Source organism: Pipistrellus hanaki (genome assembly GCF_964339955.1).
Source record: "Pipistrellus hanaki genome assembly, chromosome: 3".
NCBI classification, from domain to species: Eukaryota; Metazoa; Chordata; class Mammalia; order Chiroptera; family Vespertilionidae; genus Pipistrellus; species Pipistrellus hanaki.
In genome coordinates, this window is record NC_140505.1 from 65005512 (window position 1) to 65029049 (window position 23538).

A 23538-nucleotide genomic window follows, 5' to 3' on the forward strand; every position below is an offset into this window, starting at 1 on the left:
ATGCTGTGCCTCCACACTCAAGTAAAACCCTAAATCTTTACCACGGCCAAAGGCCGCATGAATCTGGCCCCTCTGCTGTTCTCTGATCTCTTCACCGCCTGAACTTTCTTTTGCTCACTCCTTGCCATCTCATTGATCTTATTTTTTTCATTGAACATGCCAAGTACTCTTCCTTCAAATAGTCATATGGTTCACTCCCTCATTTCCTCTGGCTCACTGCTTAAATGTTCCATAGCAGAGGGGTACCTCTGACCCCTCTCTGGCCCTTCTTACCCTTTGCCTTATGGAGATAGTGATCTCCACAGTACTTATCTAACACCTGTGTATTTGTGGAGGATGTATTTCTCCCTTCCCCAGTAGAATGTAAACTGCGTGAAGGCAAGGTTATCAGTTTTGTTTACAGCAATATCCCATGCTTAAAATAGCACATAGTATACAGTAGGTTTTTAATAATTAACAAATGTAATTCCTGGAGAGCAATGGCAGGGAGTCAGCAGAAGTACGTCCTATATAAAACATAGGTGTGGCTATTCCAGGACTGAAAGAAACTAAGGGTATTGAAAGTGAGGTAAAACTTTCTCTTCTGATAGACATTGAGAATAGCAGCTCTTCTTTCTCTACACCACCAACTCCCATTCCCTACCTCATGTCTAGGACTTTGATAAGATTAAGAATAATGGAGCCCTGGCCAGAGTGGCTCAGTAGTTGAGCATTGACTCATGAACCAGGGGGTCACTGTTCCATTCCTGGTCAGGGCATATGCCTGGTTGTGAGCTCAATTCCCAATAGGGTGTGTGCAGGAGGCAGCCGATTGATAATTCTCATTATTGATGTTTCTATCTCCCTATACTTCTCCCTTCCTCTTTCTGAAATAAATAAATAAATAAAAAAACAACCATATATTTTTTTTTAAAAAAAAAGAAAAGGTGACTGTGAGTTGCTACTTGTTGAAATTGGGGTATGGGTACCTGGTTATTATATTATTCTCTATACTTTTAAATAATACTTTAAAAAATCTTAAAACAGCCAGAGGAAAAGGACAGATTACCTAAAAAGGAAGAAAGGCTAGAATAGCAGGCTTTTAGTTAGCAACAAAGAAAGCCAGGAAATGATAGTACAAAGTCTTCAAAGTGCTGAGAGAAAATTACTGTAGGTTTAGAATTATATAATTAGTTAAGCTATCTTGCAAGGATGAGAGTAAGAAGGAATTCTTACAAACAAAGAAAAATCCAAGAAAGTATATTACCAAGATACCAGCACTAGTCCTGGCCAGGTGGCTCAGTTGGTTGGAGTGTCATTTCCTACACCAAAAGGTTCCAGGATCCACTGAAACTGGTTTGGCTCAGTGGATAGAGCTTCGGCCTGTGGACTGAAAGGTCCCAGTTTCAATTTCGGTCAAGGGCATGTACCTGGGTTGCAGACACATCCCAAGTGGGATGTGTTCAGGAGGCAGCTCATCGGTGTTTCTCTCTCATTGATATTTCTGACTCTGTTCCTCTCTCTTTCTCTCTGTAAAAAAAATCAATAAAATATATTAAAAAAAATAAAAAGGTTGCAGGTTTCATCCCCTGTTGGGGTATGTACAGGAGGCAACTAATAGATCTCTCTCTCTCTCTCTCTCTCTCTCCCCTTCTCTCTCTTCCTCTCTCACTCTCAAATCAATAAACATATCCTCCAGCACTAAAGAAACTTATAAAAGATTTACTTCTAGAAGGATGAAGAAAAATGACCCCTGAGGGATGGTCAGAGGTACAAAAGGAATGGTAACCATGAAACACTTTGTAAATCTATGGTTTGTATAAAATAACAATAATAAAAATAGAATATAAATTATGGGTTTTAAAAAGGGAACTAACATATTTCCTAATAAAAGCCTGTAAATTGGGAGAGGTGGTGATCGAAATTTATGTCACCATAATAGGAAAGGTTAAAATGTTGTTATACATTAAACTCTATTAAGTTCAACATGCATGATAAAAGTCTACTTTGTAGTATCTAGTCTGGAGTAAAAATTACACTTGTATATAAGGAGGCATATATAAGAATGTTCATGGTAGCATGAATAGTAAATAATTGGAAATAACTTAAATATTAATATATCAAGTGTTCTATAAGTATAAATTAATTTTAAAATGTTTTAAGGCAGTAAAAAAAGAACACAAAATTGCATGTTCTTCAGGTGGGGAGGAACTATGTCTGCCTTACACACCACTGCAGGGGATGAAAAGGGGGATACAAAAGTGATATTGACAAAAGGAAAAAAGAGTAAGAGAGAAAATAAAGAGAAGAAGAAAGAAGGGGAAAGAACCATTTATACGGAGAGAAAACTAATCTTTAAAAAAAGCAAAGAAGTAACATCCAGATATCAAAGTAAGCTACAAACAAAAACTAATAAGTAAGAACAGGAAAAATGTCAGGTAGTCAGGACAGTATTGAAGTTCCATGCATTCCACAGCTCCTCTGTGTCATGTGCCACAATCATTTTTTCAGGCAGGCAGTATTTCTTTGTTATTCAGTCTGCCTATTTACACAAAAGTCAGTTTGACATTCAACCCCTGGTTAGCATTGTTTCTGTATTGACATCCAGGGCTATAAGTCCTCTCTACCCAGTATTTAGAATTTGTTTTCCCTGCTGCACTTAATACTGGTTTGGGGGTGTGGACTGCCCCAGAGTTGGTTTTCTGATCGTTTCTCCCTGCTCTGATCCCCAGGTTCCACAATAACAACTTTCCCCTGCAGTTTCTGAGAGTGTTATTAATTGGGCGATCCTATGTACTGGGTTTAGGCATCAAAAGCAATGATTTAAAGAAAAAAAAAAAGAGCCAGAGTAAGTATGCAAACTCACGACCTTTTCGTCCGGGCTCTGGGCACTACTCTGCTCACATCTCTGCGCGTGTCTTTTCCCCCTGGCACTAAGCAGCCAGTTTACTGGTAAAGCTTCAGGCTGCCTTTTTGTGTGCAACTCAGCTATGGGTTGATTTCTAGAGTTCCCTTCTGTCAGCAGCCCTGTGGACCCCCTTTCACATTTGTAGATTACCGTGGCCCCAACATCTGCAGATCTTGTGGGGGCACGCAGACTTCCTCTCAACCTCTAGAATCCACTGCACGTTTCTCCCTTCAGCCTGGATCACAGACCTCACCTTTCTCTGGGCAAAATCTGACCTTTCAGATTTTGAAGATGAAGGTGCAGAACTCATCCAGGTCCCAGTATTCACGTGGCTTAAGACCCGGTGTTTGTGGGTTCTCTGCTGGTCCTTTGATGTTGTGGTTGTAGGGTCCCAGCAGGTTTTGGATCCTTCCTGGTTGAAGGTAAGGCTAGGCTTCCGATCATAGCCTCTCTCCCCTTCAAGACAGTGTGGTCTCTGCAGCAGAGCCGGTCACTTGGGAGAGATTTCAGCAGCAGTGGGAGCTGCCAGGTCAGGGGAGCCAGGTCTGGCAGTCCCCACCAGTCCCTTGGAATACAGCTGTCCCTCACTCACAAATAGGCACTCCCTGAATGTCCACACACTTTCCTTTTGTTCTCTCACACACTATCTTGCAGCCAGCCTCCTGTTCGAAAGCCATCTTCCATTCCAAATTCTGGTTTCCACTTTTATCGCTTTTTTTCCTTCCTTTGCAATTTATTTATTGAATAAACAATGTAATTTCCCCATATTTTGGATTTTGCTAATGATGTCTTCATGAGGTTGTCTAACACGTTTCTCTGTTCTCTGTACTTAATGTAAATGAATAGTTTGATCTAAAGGCTTGACCAGCCCGGCCAGTGTGGCTCAATGATTGAGTGCCAACACATGACCCGGGAGGTAACAGTTTGATTCCTGGTCAAGGCACATGCCCCCGTTGTGGGCTCCTTCCTCAGTGTGGGGCATGCAGGAAGTAGCCAATCGATGATTCTCTCTCATCGTTGATGTTTCTGTCCCTCTCTCACTCACTTTTCCTCTCTCTGAAGTCAATGAAAACATATTATAAATACTTTTTAATATAAATAAAGGCTTGATCACATTTAGGTTAAACATGGATGGACAACTAATATTTTGCTAATTTCTTCTATCAAGAGGTACACAGTGTCTGGTTGCTTATTTTTTCAGTGATATTAGCTGTTGGTCCATTGTGGGTTAAAAAGTGATGGTATTATTATATTATTTCTTCTTCATTTATTTGCTGGCATACTTCTATAAAGTGACACTGTCCCTTATAAACTGTTTTGTTACCCAGTGGTCCAATTTATATAGAAAATCTGGATATAAATTGATTTACACTTTTATTTATGATTTTTCAAAATAACTGGTTGTTTCATACCCTTCAATTGCAACACATTTTATTTTTTCCTTAAGAATTATTATGAACTTATAGATTTAAGCATTTTGTTTTGTTTTCTGTTAATCCTTAACAGAGGATATTTTTCCATTGATTTTTAGGGAGAGTGGAAGACAGAGGGAAAGACAGAGAGAAACATCAATGTGAAAGAAACACATTAGATTGGTTGTTTCATGCACCAGCCCTGACCAGGTCCCCGGCCAGGGAGAAGACTGCAACCAAGGTATGTACCCTTGACCAGAACCAAACCAAGAAGCCTTCAGTCCACAGGCCATCGCTCTATCCACTAAACCAAACCAGCTAAGGCTAAATAAATATATTTTTATTGATTTCAGAGAGGCGGGGGGGGGGGAGAGGAGGGGGGAGAGAGGGAGAGAGGGAGAGAGGGAGAGAGAGAGAGAAACAACATTGATGAGAGAGAATCACTGATTGGCCGCCTCCGGCCTGCCCCCACAACCCGGGCTTGGAATTTGGCTGAATCTCATTCACAAATGCACACTCAGGCATGTGCCCTGACCCAGAATCAAACCTGACACCCTTAGGTCCACAGACCAACGCTCTATCCAATGAGCCAAACCAGCTAGGTCCCCATTGGTTTTTGTAATGTGGAAGGGACAGAGGGGGCGAGAGAGAGAGAAACATTGATATGAGAGAGAGACACATGGATCAGTTGCCTCCTACACGGTCCGGACAAGTTTGGGGAGGCCTGCAACCCAGTTACATCCCCTTGACCGGTAATGAAACCCAGACCCTTCTGGTCCATGGGCTAACGCTCTAATCCTTAAGCGAAATGGGCTCTAATTTGTTTTTTTTTTAATTGTATTAAATTTATTGTGGTGATATTGGCTAATATATAGGTTTCAAATGTATCCTCTTTAAAATTTTTTGTTGTTGTTGCTGATTTAAGAGACAGGAAGGAAGGGAGAGAGGGAGAGGAACATGAATATGAGAGGGAAACACTGATCAGCTGCCTCCTGCACACCCACGCAGAATAGGGACCAAGCCGAAAACCTGACCTGTGCCCTGACTGGGAATCAAACCAGGCACCTTTCAGTGCCTGGGACAACACTCAGGCAACTGAGCCACATCAGCCAGCGCATGAAACCTCTTTTTTCAAATAAATGTAGTATGAACATTTTCTTATGTCATTAAAAAGTATCTAAAATTTATCTTAATAAATTGCATCATGTATTTGAACTATAATGTATCTATATACTGTGAAATGTTGAGCATTTTGAAGTTTACTTCTTGATTCAACCTAAGAGGAAAAATAGTTCATTTAGTCATTTTCAGTCATTTTTTCTCTCAACAGATATTTATTGAGTAACTGCTTTGTGCCATTCCTCCTGGGGGGAGGGGCTTTTCATTCTGTCTTAGGTTCTTTAGGTGTGAGCTGATTGGTCAGTTACAGGTTGGACATTCAAGGCTTGGTTGCTAAGATACGACTATTTCTCAACAGCTGAGCAGTAGTCTCAGGAGACATTTCTGTGTCCTGTACCTGTTTCTCAGATTGCTACTTGAGCATTTGGTGTTGGTGAGAGAATAGAAATAGGCTCAGGCCTAGAGTGGAGGTAAGTTCAATATGAGAAATAAAGTTGGACAGTTGCTGTGTAAGAATAGGAAAGGGATGGATTCAAGGGGTATTTTATAGGTACAATTTTCTGTTCTTGAAGGGCTGTGGGTGGTTCAAGAGAGAAGGAGTAAGACTCAAGCACTGCCTAGAAACAAAAATTAAGTTTGGATGGAGAACAGATACAAAGTTCAATGTGGGATGTATTGAGAATGAAGTACTGTAAGAAATGAGGAATTCTAAAACACAGAGAGAAGGGTTTGCAACTCAAACAAGACTGGAGATATATATACATTTATTTTGTTACTCTCAAAATTTTAAACATTCATTCTGACTACCCGAACTTGGAATTTAGCTGAATCTCATTCACAAATGCACACTCAGGCATGTGCCCTGACCCAGAATCAAACCTGACACCCTTAGGTCCACAGACCAACGCTCTATCCAATGAGCCAAACCAGCTAGGTTCCCATTGATTTTTGTAATGTGGAAGGGACCGAGGGGGCGAGTGAGAGCGAAACATTGATATGAGAGAGAGACACATGGATCAGTTGCCTCCTACATGGTCCTGACCCCGGTTGGGGAGGCCTGCAACCCAGTTACATCCCCTTGACCGGTAATGAAACCCAGACCCTTCTGGTCCATCAGCTAACGCTCTAATCCTTAAGCGAAATGGGCCCTATTTTTTTTTAAAATTGTACTAACTTTATTGTGGTTATATTGGTTAATATATAGGTTAAAAATGTATCCTCTTTAAAATTTTGTTGTTGTTGTTGCTGATTTAAGAGACAGGAAGGCAGGGAGAGAGGGAGAGGAACATGAATATGAGATGGAAATACTGATCAGCTGCCTCCTCCACACCCACCCAGACTAGGGATCAAGCCCAAAACCTGACCTGTGCCCTGACTGGGAATCAACCCAGGCACCTTTTAGTGCCTGGGACAACACTCAGGCAACTGAGCCACATCAGCCAGGGCATGAAACCTCTTTTTTCAAATTAATGTAGTATGAACATTTTCTTATGTCATTAAAAAGTACCTAAAATTTACCTTAATAAATTGCATCATGTATTTGAACTGTAATGTATCTATATACTGTGAAATGTTGAGCATTTTGAAGTTTACTTCTTGATTCAACCTAAGAGGAAAAATAGTTCATTTACTCATTTTTTCTCTCAACAGGTATTTATTAAGTAACTGCTTTGTGCCATTTCTCTCAGGAGTCAAAATTGGGGGGAGGGGCTTTCCATTCTGTCTTAGGTTCTTTAGGTGTGAGCTGATTGGTCAGTTACAGGTTGGGCATTCAAGGCTTGGTTGCTAAGATACGACTATTTCTCAACAGCTGAGCAGTAGTCTCAGGAGACATTTCTGTGTCCTGTACCTTTTTCTCAGATTGCTACTTGAGCATTTGGTGTTGGTGAGAGAATAGAAATAGGCTCAGGCCTAGAGCGGAGGTGAGTTCAAATATGAGAAATAAATTTGGACAGTGGCTGTGTAAGAATAGGAAAGGGATGGATTCAAGGGATATTTTATAGGTACAATTTTCTGTTCTTGAAGGGCTGTGGGTGGTTCAAGAGAGAAAGAGTAAGACTCAATCACTGCCTAGAAACAGAAATTAAATTTGGATAGAGAACAGATACGAAGTTCAATGTGGGATGTATTAAGAAATGAGGAATTCTAAAACACAGAGATAAGGGTTTGCAACTCAAACAAGACTGGATATATATTCAATATATATATATATATATATATATATATATATATATATATATATATACATTTTTTTGTTACTCTCAAAATTTTAAACATTCATTCTGATTACCCAGGCTTGTAATTTAGCTGAATCTCATTAACAAATGCACACGCAGGCATGTGCCCTAACGCAGAATCAAACCTGAGACCCTTAGGTCCACAGACCAACACTCTATCCAATGAGCCAAAGCTTTATGTCCCCATCGATTTTTGTAATGTGGAAGGGACGGAGGGGGCGAGAGAGAGAGAAACATTGATATGAGAGAGAGACACACGAATCTGTTGCTTCTTGCACGGTCCAGACCCAGGTTGGGGAGGCCTGCAAACCAGTTATATCCCGTTGACCGGTAAAGAAACCCAGACCCTTCTGGTCCATCGGCTAACGCTCTAATCCTTAAGCAAAATGGGCCCTAATTTGTTTTTTTAAATTGTATTAACTTTATTGTGGTGATATTGGTTAATATATAGGTTTCAAATGTATCCTCTTTAAAATTTTTTGTTGTTGTTGCTGATTTAAGAGACAGGAAGGTAGGGAGAGAGGGAGAGGAACATGAATATGAGAGGAAACACTGATCAGCTGCCTTCTGCACAGCCACCCAGACTAGGGATCAAGCCCAAAACCTGACCGTCCTTGTGCCCTGACTGGGAATCAAACCAGGCACCTTTCAGTGCCTGGAACAACACTCAGGCAACTGAGCCACATCAGCCAGGGCATGAAACCTCTTTTTTCAAATTAATGTAGTATGAACATTTTCTTATGTCATTAAAAAGTACCTAAAATTTATCTTAATTAATTGCATCATGTATTTGAACTGTACTGTATCTATATACTGTGAAATGTTGAGCATTTTGAAGTTTACTTATTGATTCAACATAAGAGGAAAAATAGTTCATTTAGTCATTTTTTCTCTCAACAGATATTTATTAACTGCTTTGTGCCATTTCTCTCAGGAGTCAAAATTGGCGGGGGGGGGGGGGGGGGGGAGGGGGGTGAGGCTTTCCATTCTGTCTTAGGTTCATTAGGTGTGAGCTGATTGGTCAGTTACAGGTTGGGCATTCAAGGCTTGGTTGCTAAGATACGACTATTTTTCAACAGCTGAGCAGTAGTCTCAGGAGACATTTCTGTGTCCTGTGCCTGGTCTCTCAGCGTGCTACTTGAGCATTTGGTGTTGGTGAGAGAATAAAAGTAGGCTCAGGCCTAGAGCGGAGGTAAGTTCAATATGAGAAATCAAGTTGGACAGTGGCTGTGTAAGAATAGGAAAGGGATGGATTCAAGGGGTATTTTATAGGTACAATTTTCTGTTCTTGAAGGGCTGTGGGTGGTTCAAGAGAGAAGGAGTAAGACTCAAGCACTGCCTAGAAACAGAAATTAAGTTTGGATGGAGAACAGATACAAAGTTCAATGTGGGATGTATTGAGTTTGAAGTACTGTAAGAAATGAGGAATTCTAAAACACAGAGATAAGGGTTTGCAACTCAAACAAGACTGGAGATATATATACATTTATTTTGTTACTCTCAAAATTTTAAACATTCATTCTGACTACCCGGGCTTGGAATTTAGCTGAATCTCATTCACAAATGCACACTCAGGCATGTGCCCTGACCCAGAATCAAACCTGAGACCCTTAGGTCCACAGACCAAAGCTCTATCCAATGAGCCAAACCAGCTAGGTCCCCATTGATTTTTGTAATGGGGAAGGGATGGAGGGGTGAGAGAGAGAGAAACATTGATATGAGAGAGACACACATGGATCAGTTGCCTCCCGCACGGTCCGGACCCAGGTTGGGGAGGCCTGCAACCCAGTTACATCCCCTTGACCAGGGCTTGGTTGCTAAGATATGACTATTTCTCAACAGCTGAAACCCAGACCCTTCTGGTCCATGGGCTAATGCTCTAATCCTTAAGCGAAATGGGCCCTAATTTGTTTTTTTAAATTGTATTAAATTTATTGTGGTGATATTGGCTAATATATAGGTTTCAAATGTATCCTCTTTAAAATTTTTTTGTTGTTGTTGCTGATTTAAGAGACAGGAAGGAAGGGAGAGAGGGAGAGGAACATGAATATGAGAGGGAAACACTGAGCAGCTGCCTCCTGCACACCCACCCAGACTAGGGATCAAGCCCAGAACCTGACCTTGTGCCCTGACTGGGAATCAAACCAGGCACCTTTCAGTGCCTGGGACAACACTCAGGCAACTGAGCCACATCAGCCAGGGCATGAAACCTCTTTTTTCAAACTTAATGTAGTATGAACATTTTCTTATGTCATTAAAAAGTATCTAAAATTTATCTTAATAAATTGTATCATGTATTTGAACTGTACTGTATCTATATACTGTGAAATGTTGAGCATTTTGAAGTTTACTTATTGATTCAACATAAGAGGAAAAATAGTTCATTTACTCATTTTTCTCTCAACAGATATTTATTGAGTAACTGCTTTGTGCCATTTCTCTCAGGAGTCAAAATTGGGGGGAGGGGCTTTCCATTCTGTCTTAGGTTCTTTAGGTGTGAGCTGATTGGTCAGTTACATGTTGGGCATTCAAGGCTTGGTTGCTAAGATACCATTATTTCTCAACAGCTGAGTAGTAGTCTCAGGAGACATTTCTGTGTCCTGTACCTGCTTTCTCATAGTGCTACTTGAGCATTTGGTGTTGGTGAGAGAATAGAAATAGGCTCAGGCCTAGAGCGGAGGTGAGTTCAAATATGAGAAAGAAAGTTGGACAGTGGCTGTGTAAGAATAGGAAAGGGATGGATTCAAGGGGTATTTTATAGGTACAATTTTCTGTTCTTGAAGGGCTGTGGGTGGTTCAAGAGAAAAGGAGTAAGACTCAAGCACTGCCTAGAAACAGAAATTAAGTTTGGATGGAGAACAGATATAAAGTTCAATGTGGGATATATTGAGTTTGAAGTACTGTAAGAAATGAGGAATTCTAAAACACAGACATAAGGGTTTGCAACTCAAACCAGACTGAAGATATATATATACATTTATTTTGTTACTCTCAAAATTTTAAACATTCATCTGACTATATTTTTCTAGCAAAGGTTAAATTTCACTAATTCTCTATATTAATTCTGAGCAAGCTAAGGGTCTTCAACCCCTTAATTGCCCTGTAATTCACCTTCCTCATCTCTCGTATTGTGTTGGCTAATCTTTTAGTTCTATCATGATTTCAATTCCCTCAAATTCGGTGATTATTACTATATTTAAACATTTAATAACTTATTTAGATTTGCCAACTTCTGTAGTCAGGGTCCTAAACAAAAAATAGATTACATACTCAAATTAAGACATTTCTAGGAGAGTTTAATGAATGAATGAATGAATTAATTAAAGCAGCTCTTTGTAATGGGAATGTATGGGTAGGGATTAAGAAACCTACTAGAGGCAGTGTGATGTGCCAGAGCTAATAACAACCAGAGTTTTAGCACTGGTAGGCCTGAAGGGATTTGGGAAGGGAGCAGTCGTAGAAACCGGAAAGAAGGGATGTGTGTACGGGGTTATCTTGAGAGAAGCAGTGGCCTCTGAGGTTTACAGCCAAGCCAGGGACCATCATGGCGGAGGACCCAGGCGACTATACACTCTGGCATGCGCATCCTCCCTTTCTGCAGTGTCCTATTGGGGCTATTCGCTGGCAAAAGTCAATTGCAAGCAAGAAAATGGGGAACTTACTTGATGTAGTCCACACTGGCCAGCCTCCAAGACACTTAGAGTGGAGCAGGGTGTAGGGAAGATTTGGAGAGACAACAGAAGATGCTCAGGATGCCAAGTGTTTTTATTAATTCTTAGCACATAATTCCTTGCATCCTACTACTCCTTTCCAGGTTTATTTTATTCCTTGGCGAAGAAAATAGATTAGAATTTCTTTAAGTGAGGGCTTGTGAATAATATATGTCTTGTGTATCTGAAAATGTATTCATTTTTTTTATTTTATTTATTTTTTTTAGATAATCATACACTATTTTTTTAATTTTTTAATTAAATTATTATCTCTGTACATATACCTGAAAATGTATTCATTTTGCCTTCACTCTTGAATGCTATAGCTGAGTACAAGTTTCTAGATAGATATATTTTGTCAAAACTTGGAGGCTGCTGAAACCAGTTTGGCTCAGTAGATAGAGCATTGGCCTGCGGACTGAAGGGTCCCAGGTTCGATTCCAGTCAAGGGCATGTACCTTGGTTGCGGGAACATCTCCAGTAGGCGGTGTGCAAGAGGCATGAATACAAGTCCTTTGGTTGCTTTCTTACTTCCCCTATCCTCCCCTATCTTCCCGCTGTAGTTTGACAGTCTGTTAGATGCTTCTTTGCCTCTTTTAAAATTTCCAATTGGTTTTTCTTCATATCAATCTATAAATTCTTATTTAATTCTATTTATTTTTAGTTTATAGTAACTTATTTTTTATTGTCCTGTGGATAATCCCTTCCCCTTCCCAACTCTCATACTCTCAGTCATCGAAGGCACTTACTATCTCAACAGAAAAGATGTGATCCAGCCCAGATGAATGTGGCTCAGTGGTTGAGCATTGTCCATGAACCACCAGGTTCAATTCCTGGTCATGGTATATACCTGGTTTTGAGCTCGATTCCCAGTACGGGGTGTGTAGGAGGCAGCCTATCAATGGTTCTCTCTTATCATTGATGTTTCTAGTTCTCTTCCCATCTCCCTACATCTCTGAACTCAATAAAGATATATTTAAATTAAAAGAAAAGTTGTGATCCAATGGGCAGGCCAAGATCCTAAAAGTTGATACCTAATAGCACATATTCCATCTCTTAGGATCTTCATATTGATTCTTATTATATTAATGTTTTAGATAAGAAATAGAGTCTCCAGTATTTAATGAATTGTCAAAGGACATATTGATAGTAAGCAGTGAATAACCAGCCAACAAACTTGTGTCTTCTGGTTTTTCATCATTTTTGCATGTTTTCATCATATTATGTTACCCACTTTTAAAGAAAACATAACCCTAATCTAGTAAGAGAGAAACAGTTCCCCTCTACTAACCCTCTTTATTCCTTACAGAGATATTAAGAGCTATGGCACTTCCCTCAAAGAAATTTAAAGGGAAAGTGAACAATTATATCTCAGAAGAAAACATCCATAAATTTTTGATGGTACTTTCACATGGAGATCAGGTGAGGACATTCAGACATCTTCCTGGCTCCAGCCCCAGGGTGGAACCACCTCCATAAAGGTAGCTGGTTGGGTGCATAGCCATTGTGTCAGGAGAGTGGGAAGAATTCCCAGTCACTACCCGGCTCAGTCCATTCACAGTTCCAGGTCAGGTTCCCATGTCCCTAGTTTAACCCATACCTGCTTCCCCTCAAACTTAGGTCCAGCTTTAATCTTCTCTCTAGACTCAGTCCTCCTCTTCCTTTCTCTACCATGACTCATTATTCTCTCTCTTTCTTTTAAATCCCCATCCCTCAACCTTCCTTTCTTCTTGAATCCCTTCTCTCCTATAGATGTCAGAAGATGATATCATAAAAAACCTGAAATTACTGGAAGTCAAAATTCTAAATATTAAGATGTCTACTACATTATGCCAGAAAATTACAGATGTCCTTATCAACTACCTGAGGAGAAATGTGAGGAGCCCATGCCTGTGGGTTGGGGACTGTGGGGGAAGAAAGGATTCCAGGCCTAACGCCAGGAATTCCTTCTTTCTGGTGGACGATGGCATTTGGAAATTAAGTGGTATCTGAGAGATGAGTACCTCAAGTTTCTAAACAATTTACTAGAATGTAAATGTGTCTTATACTAGAGCCTATGTCTCAAGAACTGTGAGCTAGAAGATAAAGTAATGAAGTAAGGGGGTAAGGTGAAAGAAGTGAGATGGAAAGCGGGAAAGGATTTAGGCTTTGGGCCTCAAAATCTAATCTGTCCTAATCCTCCTCCTGGGATATCTCAGGCAGTCACTGTTGCTGTTGCAACTCAGCTAATCATCTCAATTTATTCACTAACCTATTTAAATCCACCCACTTGCCTGCCTGCCCAACTTTGCACTGAATATTCATGCACTGAGCACTACCTATTCATCTATCCAGATACTTTTGTTCTTAAATTTCCTGGTACTGGGTAAGTCTGGTTTCTGATTTTCTCCGTTAACTGTCTACATGCAAGGTTCTTCCAGTTTACCTGCCTTCTTTGGCACACCTGTCTCCTGATCAGAACTTTTCAAAGTTTCCTCAGTAATCTATCCCCCTTTCCTTGCTGCTACAGGGAAAGCTCTGTGCGCTGTAAATGCCAACCCCCATCCCCACCCCAACACACAAGCCCAGAGACTTTGCAGAGTTCTTGATTCCCTGCCCTCTCGCACACTCTAGGAAGTTCTTGCCCTCTCTCAAGGGGAAGGTTTATGTTGAATGGGGTTGTAGGATGCAATAGGATAGTTACTACCCTCTGGATAGAGGAGAACCACATACTGACCAAAGCCAATTCTCAGAAGCTGAGAGACTCATCTTGGAGATTAGCCTTGGAACAGTTTTTCTTTTTCCAGGAGACAAATGGAGAAATGGAGAAGACGTTTACAGCGGTCCTAATGGCTCTGGCGTCCCACTTTCCAAAGATGATCATTGTCAAGCTATGGGACAGACCGAATATATACTGTCTGCCCCCACGGAGCCTCATGGTTGCAGTGGGGAAGATAAGCTTTTCCCAAGGTATTGCTCTCTGTGGTGGAAGTGTTAGTCTGAGAGAGAAACAAACAAACAAACAAACAAACAAACAAAAACAGGGTCAGCAGGCCATGGGAGTGCTGCATTATTCTCCTGACTCCTTTCACTGTATATCTCCACTTAGTTTATTCGTGTGTGTGTGTGTGTGTGTGTGTGGGTGTGTGTGTGTGTGTGTGTGTGTGTGTGTGGGTGTGTGTGTGTGTGTGTGTGGGTGTGGGTGTGGGTGTGTGTGTGTGTGGGTGTGGGTGTGTGTGTGTGGGTGTGTGTGTGTGTGGGTGTGTGTGTGTGTGTGTGTGTGTGGGTGTGTGTGTGTGTGTGGGTGTGTGTGGGTGTGGGTGTGTGTGGGTGTGTGTGTGGGTGGGTGTGTGTGTGTGTGGGTGTGTGTGTGTGGGTGTGTGTGTGTGTGTGTGTGTGTGTGTGTGTGTGTGTGTAGAGGGGAGGGGGCAAACTAGCATCCCTGTGGGACTGATGGGAACTCAGGAGGGAGTTCCTGGAGACTAGGAGTGGCACAGGAGAGCATAGTAAAGCACAGGAGACTGTGAGGCTGGAGGTCAGACTTGGGGAACTAGAGGGAAGGCTGAATAGAAAGCCCCTATTCAACAGAGGTGGGGAGGGGCGAAAGAAAACTGAAGAGTGCTCTGCTTAGGGGAACCTGAAGTTTCGATTTTGATTAGAGGTTTGGAAGGTAATAGTGTAGTAGAATGAGGCAGAGAATCACCATACAATCTCCATCCTGGTGGCTGTTGGTGACAGCATTAATTCTCTTGCCATTCTATTCCCTTCAATCACACAATGTGGAAAAAAAAAAAATTAAGTCACCAGACAAATAACAGACCCTGCCTTTCTTTACCACCTGGAGTTTGGGCCAGAGAGAGGTTGTGGGAAGTCAGCTGGCCTTCTGGGCATTAGGTTCAAAATGACAAGACTTATGGGTTGGGCTGCATCGCCAACGCAGAGGACACGGCACAGAAGCTGGAAATGTGTCTCTTGATCTAATCAGGGCAAATGTTCTCACTTTAGAACAGTGAGAAGAGCCTCAGGCATCACAGCTCTGTTTCGTAAGGGTCCTTGGAGGGAAGTGTGCATGTATAGGGTGTCGCAATACCTTGCATCTGTATGTTGTGCTAACATTATTGAGCTTAATTTTCCCAACAGCCCTGTGAGGTGGGCACGTTAGGAACTGTAGTCCTACTTAACAGTTGAGGACACGGAAACTAGGATAAATTACGTGTCTTAGTCTGGGCTGTGCTGACTCTTTGGAGGCAGAGCTAGGATCAGAACCCAAACCTCCTGGTCCCAAATCATAAGATTTTGTACACTAAGGCAGAAGGCTGCTTTCCCTGGGATAGGGATGTTTTTCTTGAACTCTCCTTCTCAGATACAGTTTCCTACATCGGTTCTATATGGAGATTCATCCTGCCCCTTCTGAGGTTGGCCCAAGAGGAGAATGACATGTTGGCGATATGTCATGGTAAGAGTCAGGAGGACCTGGGGAAGGCTTAATTGGAATCAGAGAGGGAGGGAAGAAGGCCAGGAAGAGACTGGGTCTCTTATGAGAAGTTGGATCCCATAAGTCTATGGAAGGGGCAGTGATGGCTGAGAGCAGGCCAGGTGTGAGTAGATGCTCTTCTCCATCTGACCTTTTGTGGCCTGGTTTGGGGCAACGGGCAAACTTGATAGGGATGCTGTAGGTGCTGACAGCCTTTCTCTTTCACTTTCCCTGCCTATACTGGAACTAGGCATGGGGGGAGAGGAAAGATAGTTGGAGAGGTGGTGGACAGGTTAGTCTTTCCCAGCACAGGACCCGCAACGTCCTTTGTGGGTTGGGGAGGAGAGGACTGTACTTTTAGGTGTGTATGCTTTACTTTGTGGGAAGGGAAAGGTGATGGGAAGCTCTGGCTCCCTTCTCTCCGTACAGTATTCCACGGATTGGTCGTCACTGCCCAGAAGCACCTGGATTCTTGGAATGATAAGGTGATGGGCTTTACTCAAAGAGAAATGTCTATGAAGGCCTACATCACCTTCCGCGTCTTCCTCAACCGTTGGTCTTTGAAGAGCAAGGACAAGGTGGGAGTGGGGGATAACAGGGGTTGGGTGGACGGGCTGAAGGAGTAAGGCTTGAGCCAAAGGTGGGCTCAGGTTTGTCCACTTGCTGGTAGAAGGCTGACTCCCGAGGGTCTTTGGGACAGCAGGTGATTCTGCTCAGTCTCCTTTTACCATTCTCATGAAAAATATAAACAAAACACTGCACTGTCCATTCACTTATTTGTTAAGTGTGTGATTTACATTTATTGATTACTCTCATTTTCCAGGCATGATTCTAGGCCCTGGTCATACAAAGATGAATAAAGCAAACCCCCGAGGGTTTGTCTGCCTTCATCCCTTTCCTGATGCAAATTTCTTTTATCTCCTTAGGCACACGTGACAGAGCAGGTTCTTACGATCATTGGTCGCCTGTTCTTCCTTATGCCACCATTCAAACTCAAGAATGAAGTCAATAGATTAATTCGATTGTTAATGATTTTGATGTCCATGGAAGTGACACCTTACTACATTTCCCAGGTGATTGGGTAGTGAGTGAGAAGGAAATTTGACTAGTTCATGTGTTTCATATTTATTGAGTAGTTAATGCCGGAGTTGGCAAAGCTTGGCCCATAGGTCAAATCCATTGTGAAGCTCATTTTTCTAACAAATGTTTTACTGGAACTCAGCCATGTCCATTTGTTGAATTCACCTCATGCTTTGAAACTTTCTAACTTCCCTGTCTCTGACTTTTGGACCCAAATTTAAAGGGCCTATGAGGTTAGGTCAAGCCTATCTGGAATACCTCCCTATTTTAAAGTCAACTGGGTGTGGGATTTTACTTATAACTGCAAAATCCCTTCACATCAACACCTAGATTAGCACCTGACAGAAAAACCAATAGAAGGTGTGTGTACACTAGGGATCTGGGATTTTAAGGGCCATTTCAGGGTTATGCCTGTGATAGAAATGTTATACACATATTAGATATTTTTATGAACAGAGGATCAAGAACCATAACCCAAATTCTCTGATTGTTAGGAATCAGTCTTCCTTCTAATTCAGTGGCATTTCTCAAATCGAGTTCCCCCAACTTCTAATAAGTATTCCACAAAAAGAAGGTGTGTTATTTAGTAAAATGGGTGGGAAATGCTGAGTTTAAAATTAAACAAGTTTCTTAACTGTAGGACTTCTCCAAGTCAACATGTGTGTTAGTCTGGTCCTGTAAGAAGCAGATACCAACATGGAGTTGAGGCGCAAGAGATTTATTGGAGGAACACCTTTGAGGACAAAACAGGGAAGGGGCCAAAGGAGGCTGGGAGAGTCATCAGACTGAGTAGCAGGTCTGACCATTGATAAGAAGAAGGGGAAGGAGAGAATAAAGTGGATAAGGGAAGAAGAAAGGAGAGTCTTAGATTATAGTGTAGTTCTAAAAAACAGTTCAATGCCAACAGGAAGTCATTGAGCCAATTTTACCCATCAGAAAAATCTTAAATATTGCTTGTGTAGGCCTGCTTTAGTGGACCTACCATACCCAGTCATTGGCTGGGAGAAACCGTTGGGGATCTAGCCTCAGTTTTAAACAGTGATGGATTTTAGAGTAAAGAAGTTGGAGATGTTGATCTATTATGCCCTCCACAATAGGCATCTGAAAGGCACATTTTTCATGGTTGCTCAAAATGTTAATATGCATTTGTAAATTTCCAAAAGGAAATTTTTTTTTTTCCTACAACACCCATTAGCAACAAGTTCCCAGATATCACCGTCTGTGATCTACCATTGCAATACCAACTCAAATTCACTTTCCTTGGTAGATGAAGATTTTACCTTCCTCATATATGTGCTCTGAGCTTTCTCCTTTAGTGGAGCAGCCAGTCTCTTTATTTGCTAGTGCTAACCCTTCTGTCACATGTCGGCATGTTGCATTAGGGAAGGTCTCTGAACCTGGAACAGAGATTTGCTCTGTGTAATCAATTAGCCAGTTAGATGATAAAATTTGTACCCTAACTGCTAGTCTGCAGATTGTGCGGGAAGAGATTCTACCCTACATTTTGGCACTCAGTGCAGTCGGGAAGTTTTGTTTCCCTCCCGAAAGAGAAAGCTAGCTGCATGCTTGCTGCCTGCCCTTTTTGCACACCACAAGCAAGCCAGCTGCTTATTAAGCCACCACCCTTTCTGCTTGTGAGTCTCTGCACCTCTGTCCTCCACAGCTCCTCTGAGTCATAGTGTCCTTTTCTCTTTTCTTCTAGTTGTAGAATTTCCACTCAACCAGCTTTCTGTTGCTTCTGGATGATGTCCGCTCTGTTGTGCAGTTGCAGTTTTGAAATTGTTGTGCAAGGCAGCAATATAGGTGTTTACATATGCCGCCATCTTGGTTTCTCCCTGGCCATGATTTCTTTATCTTACTTCTTTGAAGTCCTACAATGCTGAGTTGGTCTAAAAGTTACTGTAGAATATTGAGGTTACTTTAAAGTAAGTGAAGCTTCTTGGGTGAGGTGGAGGAGCAGGTCATGGCTGTATTTGGCTATGGAAAAACTAGCCTCTCGGTCTTCCTGAAAAGATCCAAGAGGGCAGTGTGAACTAAGATATTGGGCCCCCTCTGAGAGGAGATCTGAGAACAGAAGCTTTTCCTGAGGCTGTGGAAAGGTCTGGCTGATTCTGTCCTTACTCACACAGTGTATCTACCAACTGGTGAGTGCTCTGGCGTCCAGAGGCTGCGTAGGTATAAACTTGGAATCCCAGCTGGAAAACATTACAGGCATGCTGTTCCAGCAGGTAAGTGCTTGAGGCTGAAAGTATCCTGTGCTTGGTCTTCCCCTCTTCTGTGGAGGAGATGGTTACCCCAGCCCAGGTTACAACCTCCACTCGACCCTAGGGTTTTCTCATGGTGACCTTAACTGCACACACCTCAGGCTTTGCTGCCTGGATTCTGGTCACAGAGTGGATATTCTCTATGATGTAAATTGCATACATTTCTGTATGTTTCCTGGGGTGGAGGCCATAGTTGCTCCATGTAAACTGGCTAAGGGCAGAGAGTCCAAACCAACCCATTATGCCTGTGGGAAATGGCAGGCTTTCTGTGTTGCAGCCTAGAGTAGGAAGAAGACAATTGAATATTTTGCAAAAAGGTGTTACCTTCCATGTATTTGCCGGCCACGTCTTCTTTCCTTTGGGGCTGTGTAGGTGTGTTCCTGGGTTCGATTCTCATGTTCTCTTTATGCACTAGTGCTACACTTTTTCTGGCTGCATACCTCAGTTTCTCCATCCATGCCCAGAGCCCCTGATTTTTCAGTACTCCTGGATCTGATGGCCTTGGTCTCCCCACAGCTGAGTGCAAAAGTCAACCCATCTGATCCTCACTCAGTGGAGAACTGCAACTTCGCCCTGCGTGCTTTCTGCATCCTGGGTAAGTTAATAGATTTTCCCAGCCCCAGGTATGTGTCCCTGGGTACTCAAGACTTTGTACTCCTTGGGGTGCTAGGGTCCCAAGATGGGCTTCTGTCCTTTAGACAAGATGCAAAGTAATCCATGTAAAATTTGCCTGGAATTCACTGAATCTCGAAGGGCAGAGGCATTCTCCCCTCCCTATCCCTTTTGTTACTACTCCCTTACCCAGGGATTGGCTTCCCTTTCTCAGCTCAGAAAGATGATAATGTGATTATAGCACTGATGGTCACGAAAGAAGTTCTGACCTAATGTGAGAGCACATGGTGGGGCAGGGAGGGACAGGCCTAGCTCAGGAAAAGCATCTGCCCCATGCTGGGCTCATGGTAAATGCTGGACAAGCACTGGCTCTCTTTCTTCCTCCTTCTTTTCTCCAACCTAATAGACCCTAATTTACCCAGCTCGTGGCATCAGTGGTTTGCTGTGAACATGATTTTCTTCTACAAACCACCTTCCACTTAAACAAACCCCTGAGTCTCTTGTATTCATGCCCTCTGATAGCCACGTTATACCAGGATCAGATGGTATGCCTAATACTATCGGCCATGGAGTCCACTGAGCCAGCCAAGATAGAATCCGCCCTTCAAGCATTCACAGACGTGTTCCAGGACTGTGAGTAGGAACTGAGCCTGGTCCTATGGATCTTCTTGCTCAGAAAATCTCCTTTCTGGGGCAAACTCCCATGTAGTAGTTGAAAGGACAGTTTTAAACTCAATTTTAAACAGCAAATCCTGGTTTTGACTCTTATTAGCTGTGCAAACTGAGACAGATTACTTTTAGTCTGTACCTGTATTTCCTCATTTGAAAAATGGAGGTGCCTTGGCTGGGTGGTTAAGTTGGATGGAGTGTCATCCTATATACCACTGGACTGTGGGTTCGATTCCCAGTCAGGGCACATACCTAGGTCTCTAGTATGTTTCCCGATCGGGGGCATATTGGAGGTGATTGATTAATGTTTCTCTCTCTCCTTCTCTCCCCACCCCTCTTTCTCTAAAATAAAAAGCAACCTATTTATGGGTGAGGATTATAAAAAACAAAATCATAGGTAACATTAATTCTTACCTTTAGGCATTTTTATTGAGAGAACATATCCTGGAGTGTAGGTTTTAATTCTAATCAAGTGTCTAACACAGAATGAGGCACAGGAAATACACACATAAATTAGACATGGTCCCTGTTCTGAGGAGCTCCCTGTCAAGTAGGGAAGATGAGACTATTCACAAAGCAACAGGATACAGGATAATATGTGATAAGTTACTTAAATGTGAGCATGGCAATGGGCAATAGGAATGCAGAGAAGGCTTCAGTCAGGAGATGGGATACATTCTATGTAGGAGCTGTGCTGAGAGCAGAAAGAGACTGAGTCAGCACAAGGAATTCACACAGACAAAGAGCAGTGCTGGCATTTCTAAAGGTTGAGATCGCAGAGGGTGAGCAGAACAGAATGGCCAGTGAGGCAGACTTGTGTATTCAGCTGTGGGAGCCTGGCAAGGGCTGAGGCACAAGCGCTAGCTTGATGAAATACTGTCCTAGGTCATTTTTTAGTCTGGTTTGAAGCAGAGAGACGGGTAAGATAGTCTTTTGGGTTTGATCTGGCCTTGAAGAGCAGGACTGTATCTAAAAATTTCTTCTCATGTCTCTCAAAGCAACAAAGGGGAGGGAGGAGACTGACACCTCTCTTCCTCCTCACCCTCCTCACCCTCCTCACCCCCAATGTATGTCTGTCTTTCCTCTAGTGCCTCAGACAGAGAAGCTGCAGCGCATGGTGCTGGATTCAACTATTATGGTGATTCAGAAGGACCTCAAACCAGTGAGCAGAATGGTGGAATGTTTGGGCTTGGGGGGGCAATTGCTGTTTTGAGAACTTGAGGTCTGGTAAAATGGAGAGGGGAAGGTTTGGGGGAATGAGGAGACAGATAAGGCACCCTTGCCAAGCTACTTCTGGTCTCAGACTTTCTGCCTATGTGTTACATTTGGCCTTATCAAAACCTGAAAAAGGTTTGAGAAGTGGACAGGTGGTTCCTCCATATTTTCTGAGCCTTTTTAGTGGGCAGTACTGTGGTGAGCCCAGTAGGGACATTAAACTCTGAAAGGTATTAATTCTGCCCCCAGAGAATTCAGTTTGCTTAGGGAGAGAAGTCCTGAAACAACACATCTTGCATGGAGTCTGAGAAGATAAATATATATTTTTTTCTTATCTTTTCTTTACATGTGTGTGTGTGTGTGTGTGTGTGTGTGTGTGTGTGTGAGTAAAATCTTTTCTTTAAAAATGTTATTCAATTACAGTTGATATACAATATTATATTAGTTTCAGGTGTACATCCTAGTGATTAGACATTTATGTAACTTATGAAGTGATCAGCCCAATAAATCTAGTACACACCCCGCATAGTTATTACAATATCATTGACTATGTTCCCTATGCTGTACTTTACATCCCATGACTATTGCATAACTACCAATTTGTACTTAATTCCTTCACCTTTTCATCTATCCCCCACTCTCCTCCCATCTGCCAACTACCAAAATGTTCTCTGTGTCTATGTGTCTGTCTCAGTTCTGCTTGTTCATTTATTTTGTGTTTTAGACTCCACAACTAAGTGAAATAATATTGCATTTGTCTTTCTCTGTTGGACTTATTTCACTCAGCACAACACCCTCTGGCTCTATCCATGCTGCAGATGGCAAGATTTCATTCTTTTTTTTATGATTGAGTCATATTCCATTGTATATGTGTACCATTTCTTCTTTATCCATTCCTCTATTGATGGATACTTAGGTTGCTTCCATATCTTGGCTAATGTAAATAATGCTGCAATAAACATAAATATATATGCCTTTTCAATTTCACGTTTTGGGTTTCTTCAGATAAATATCCAAAGTTTAATTGCTGGGTCCTTTTTTGTCTCTCCTTGTAGCCTTTGTTTTAAAGTCTATTTTTTGTCTGATATAAGTATTGCTACTCCAGCTTTTTTCGTTTTGTTACCATTTTGTTTCCATCTCTCTATTTTTATTCTGGGTATGTTTTTGGACGTGAAGTGACTCTCTTGCAGATAGCATATGGAAGAATCTTGTTTTATTATCCATTCAACCATTCTATGTCTTTTGATTGGAGCACTTAATTCATTTATATTTAAAGTAATTGTTGATATATATGTAGTTATTGCCATTTAATTATTCATATTTTTTATATTCTTTCATCTTCTCCTTAAAGAAAACCCTTTAACATTTCTTGTAATATTGTTATGGTGTTAATGAACTCCTTTAAGCTCATTATCTCTCCTTCAATTCTAAATGATAGCCTTGCTGGTTAGAGTGATTTTGCTGTAGGGCTTTGATTTTCATCACTTTGAATATATCTTGCCAGTTGCTTCTGGCCAGCAAAGTTCCTGTTGAGAAATCAGGTGACAGTCTATGGGAGCTCCCTTATAGGTAACTAAATGTTTTTCTCTTGCTGCTTTTAAGATTCTCTCTTTGTCTTTATCCTTCTGCAATTAATTATGATGTATTTCAGTGTGGACCTCTTTGGGTTCATCTTGTTTGGGACTCCCTGCACTTCCTAAACTTGTATGTCTATTTCCTTGACCATGTCAGGGAAGATTTCTGTCATTACTTTTTCAAATAAGTTTTCAATTCCTTCCTATTTCTCTGGTCCTGCTGGCACTCCATGATATGAATATTTGTATGCTTGATGTTGTCTCAGAGGCCCTTAAAACTATCCTTATTTTATTTTTGGATTCTGT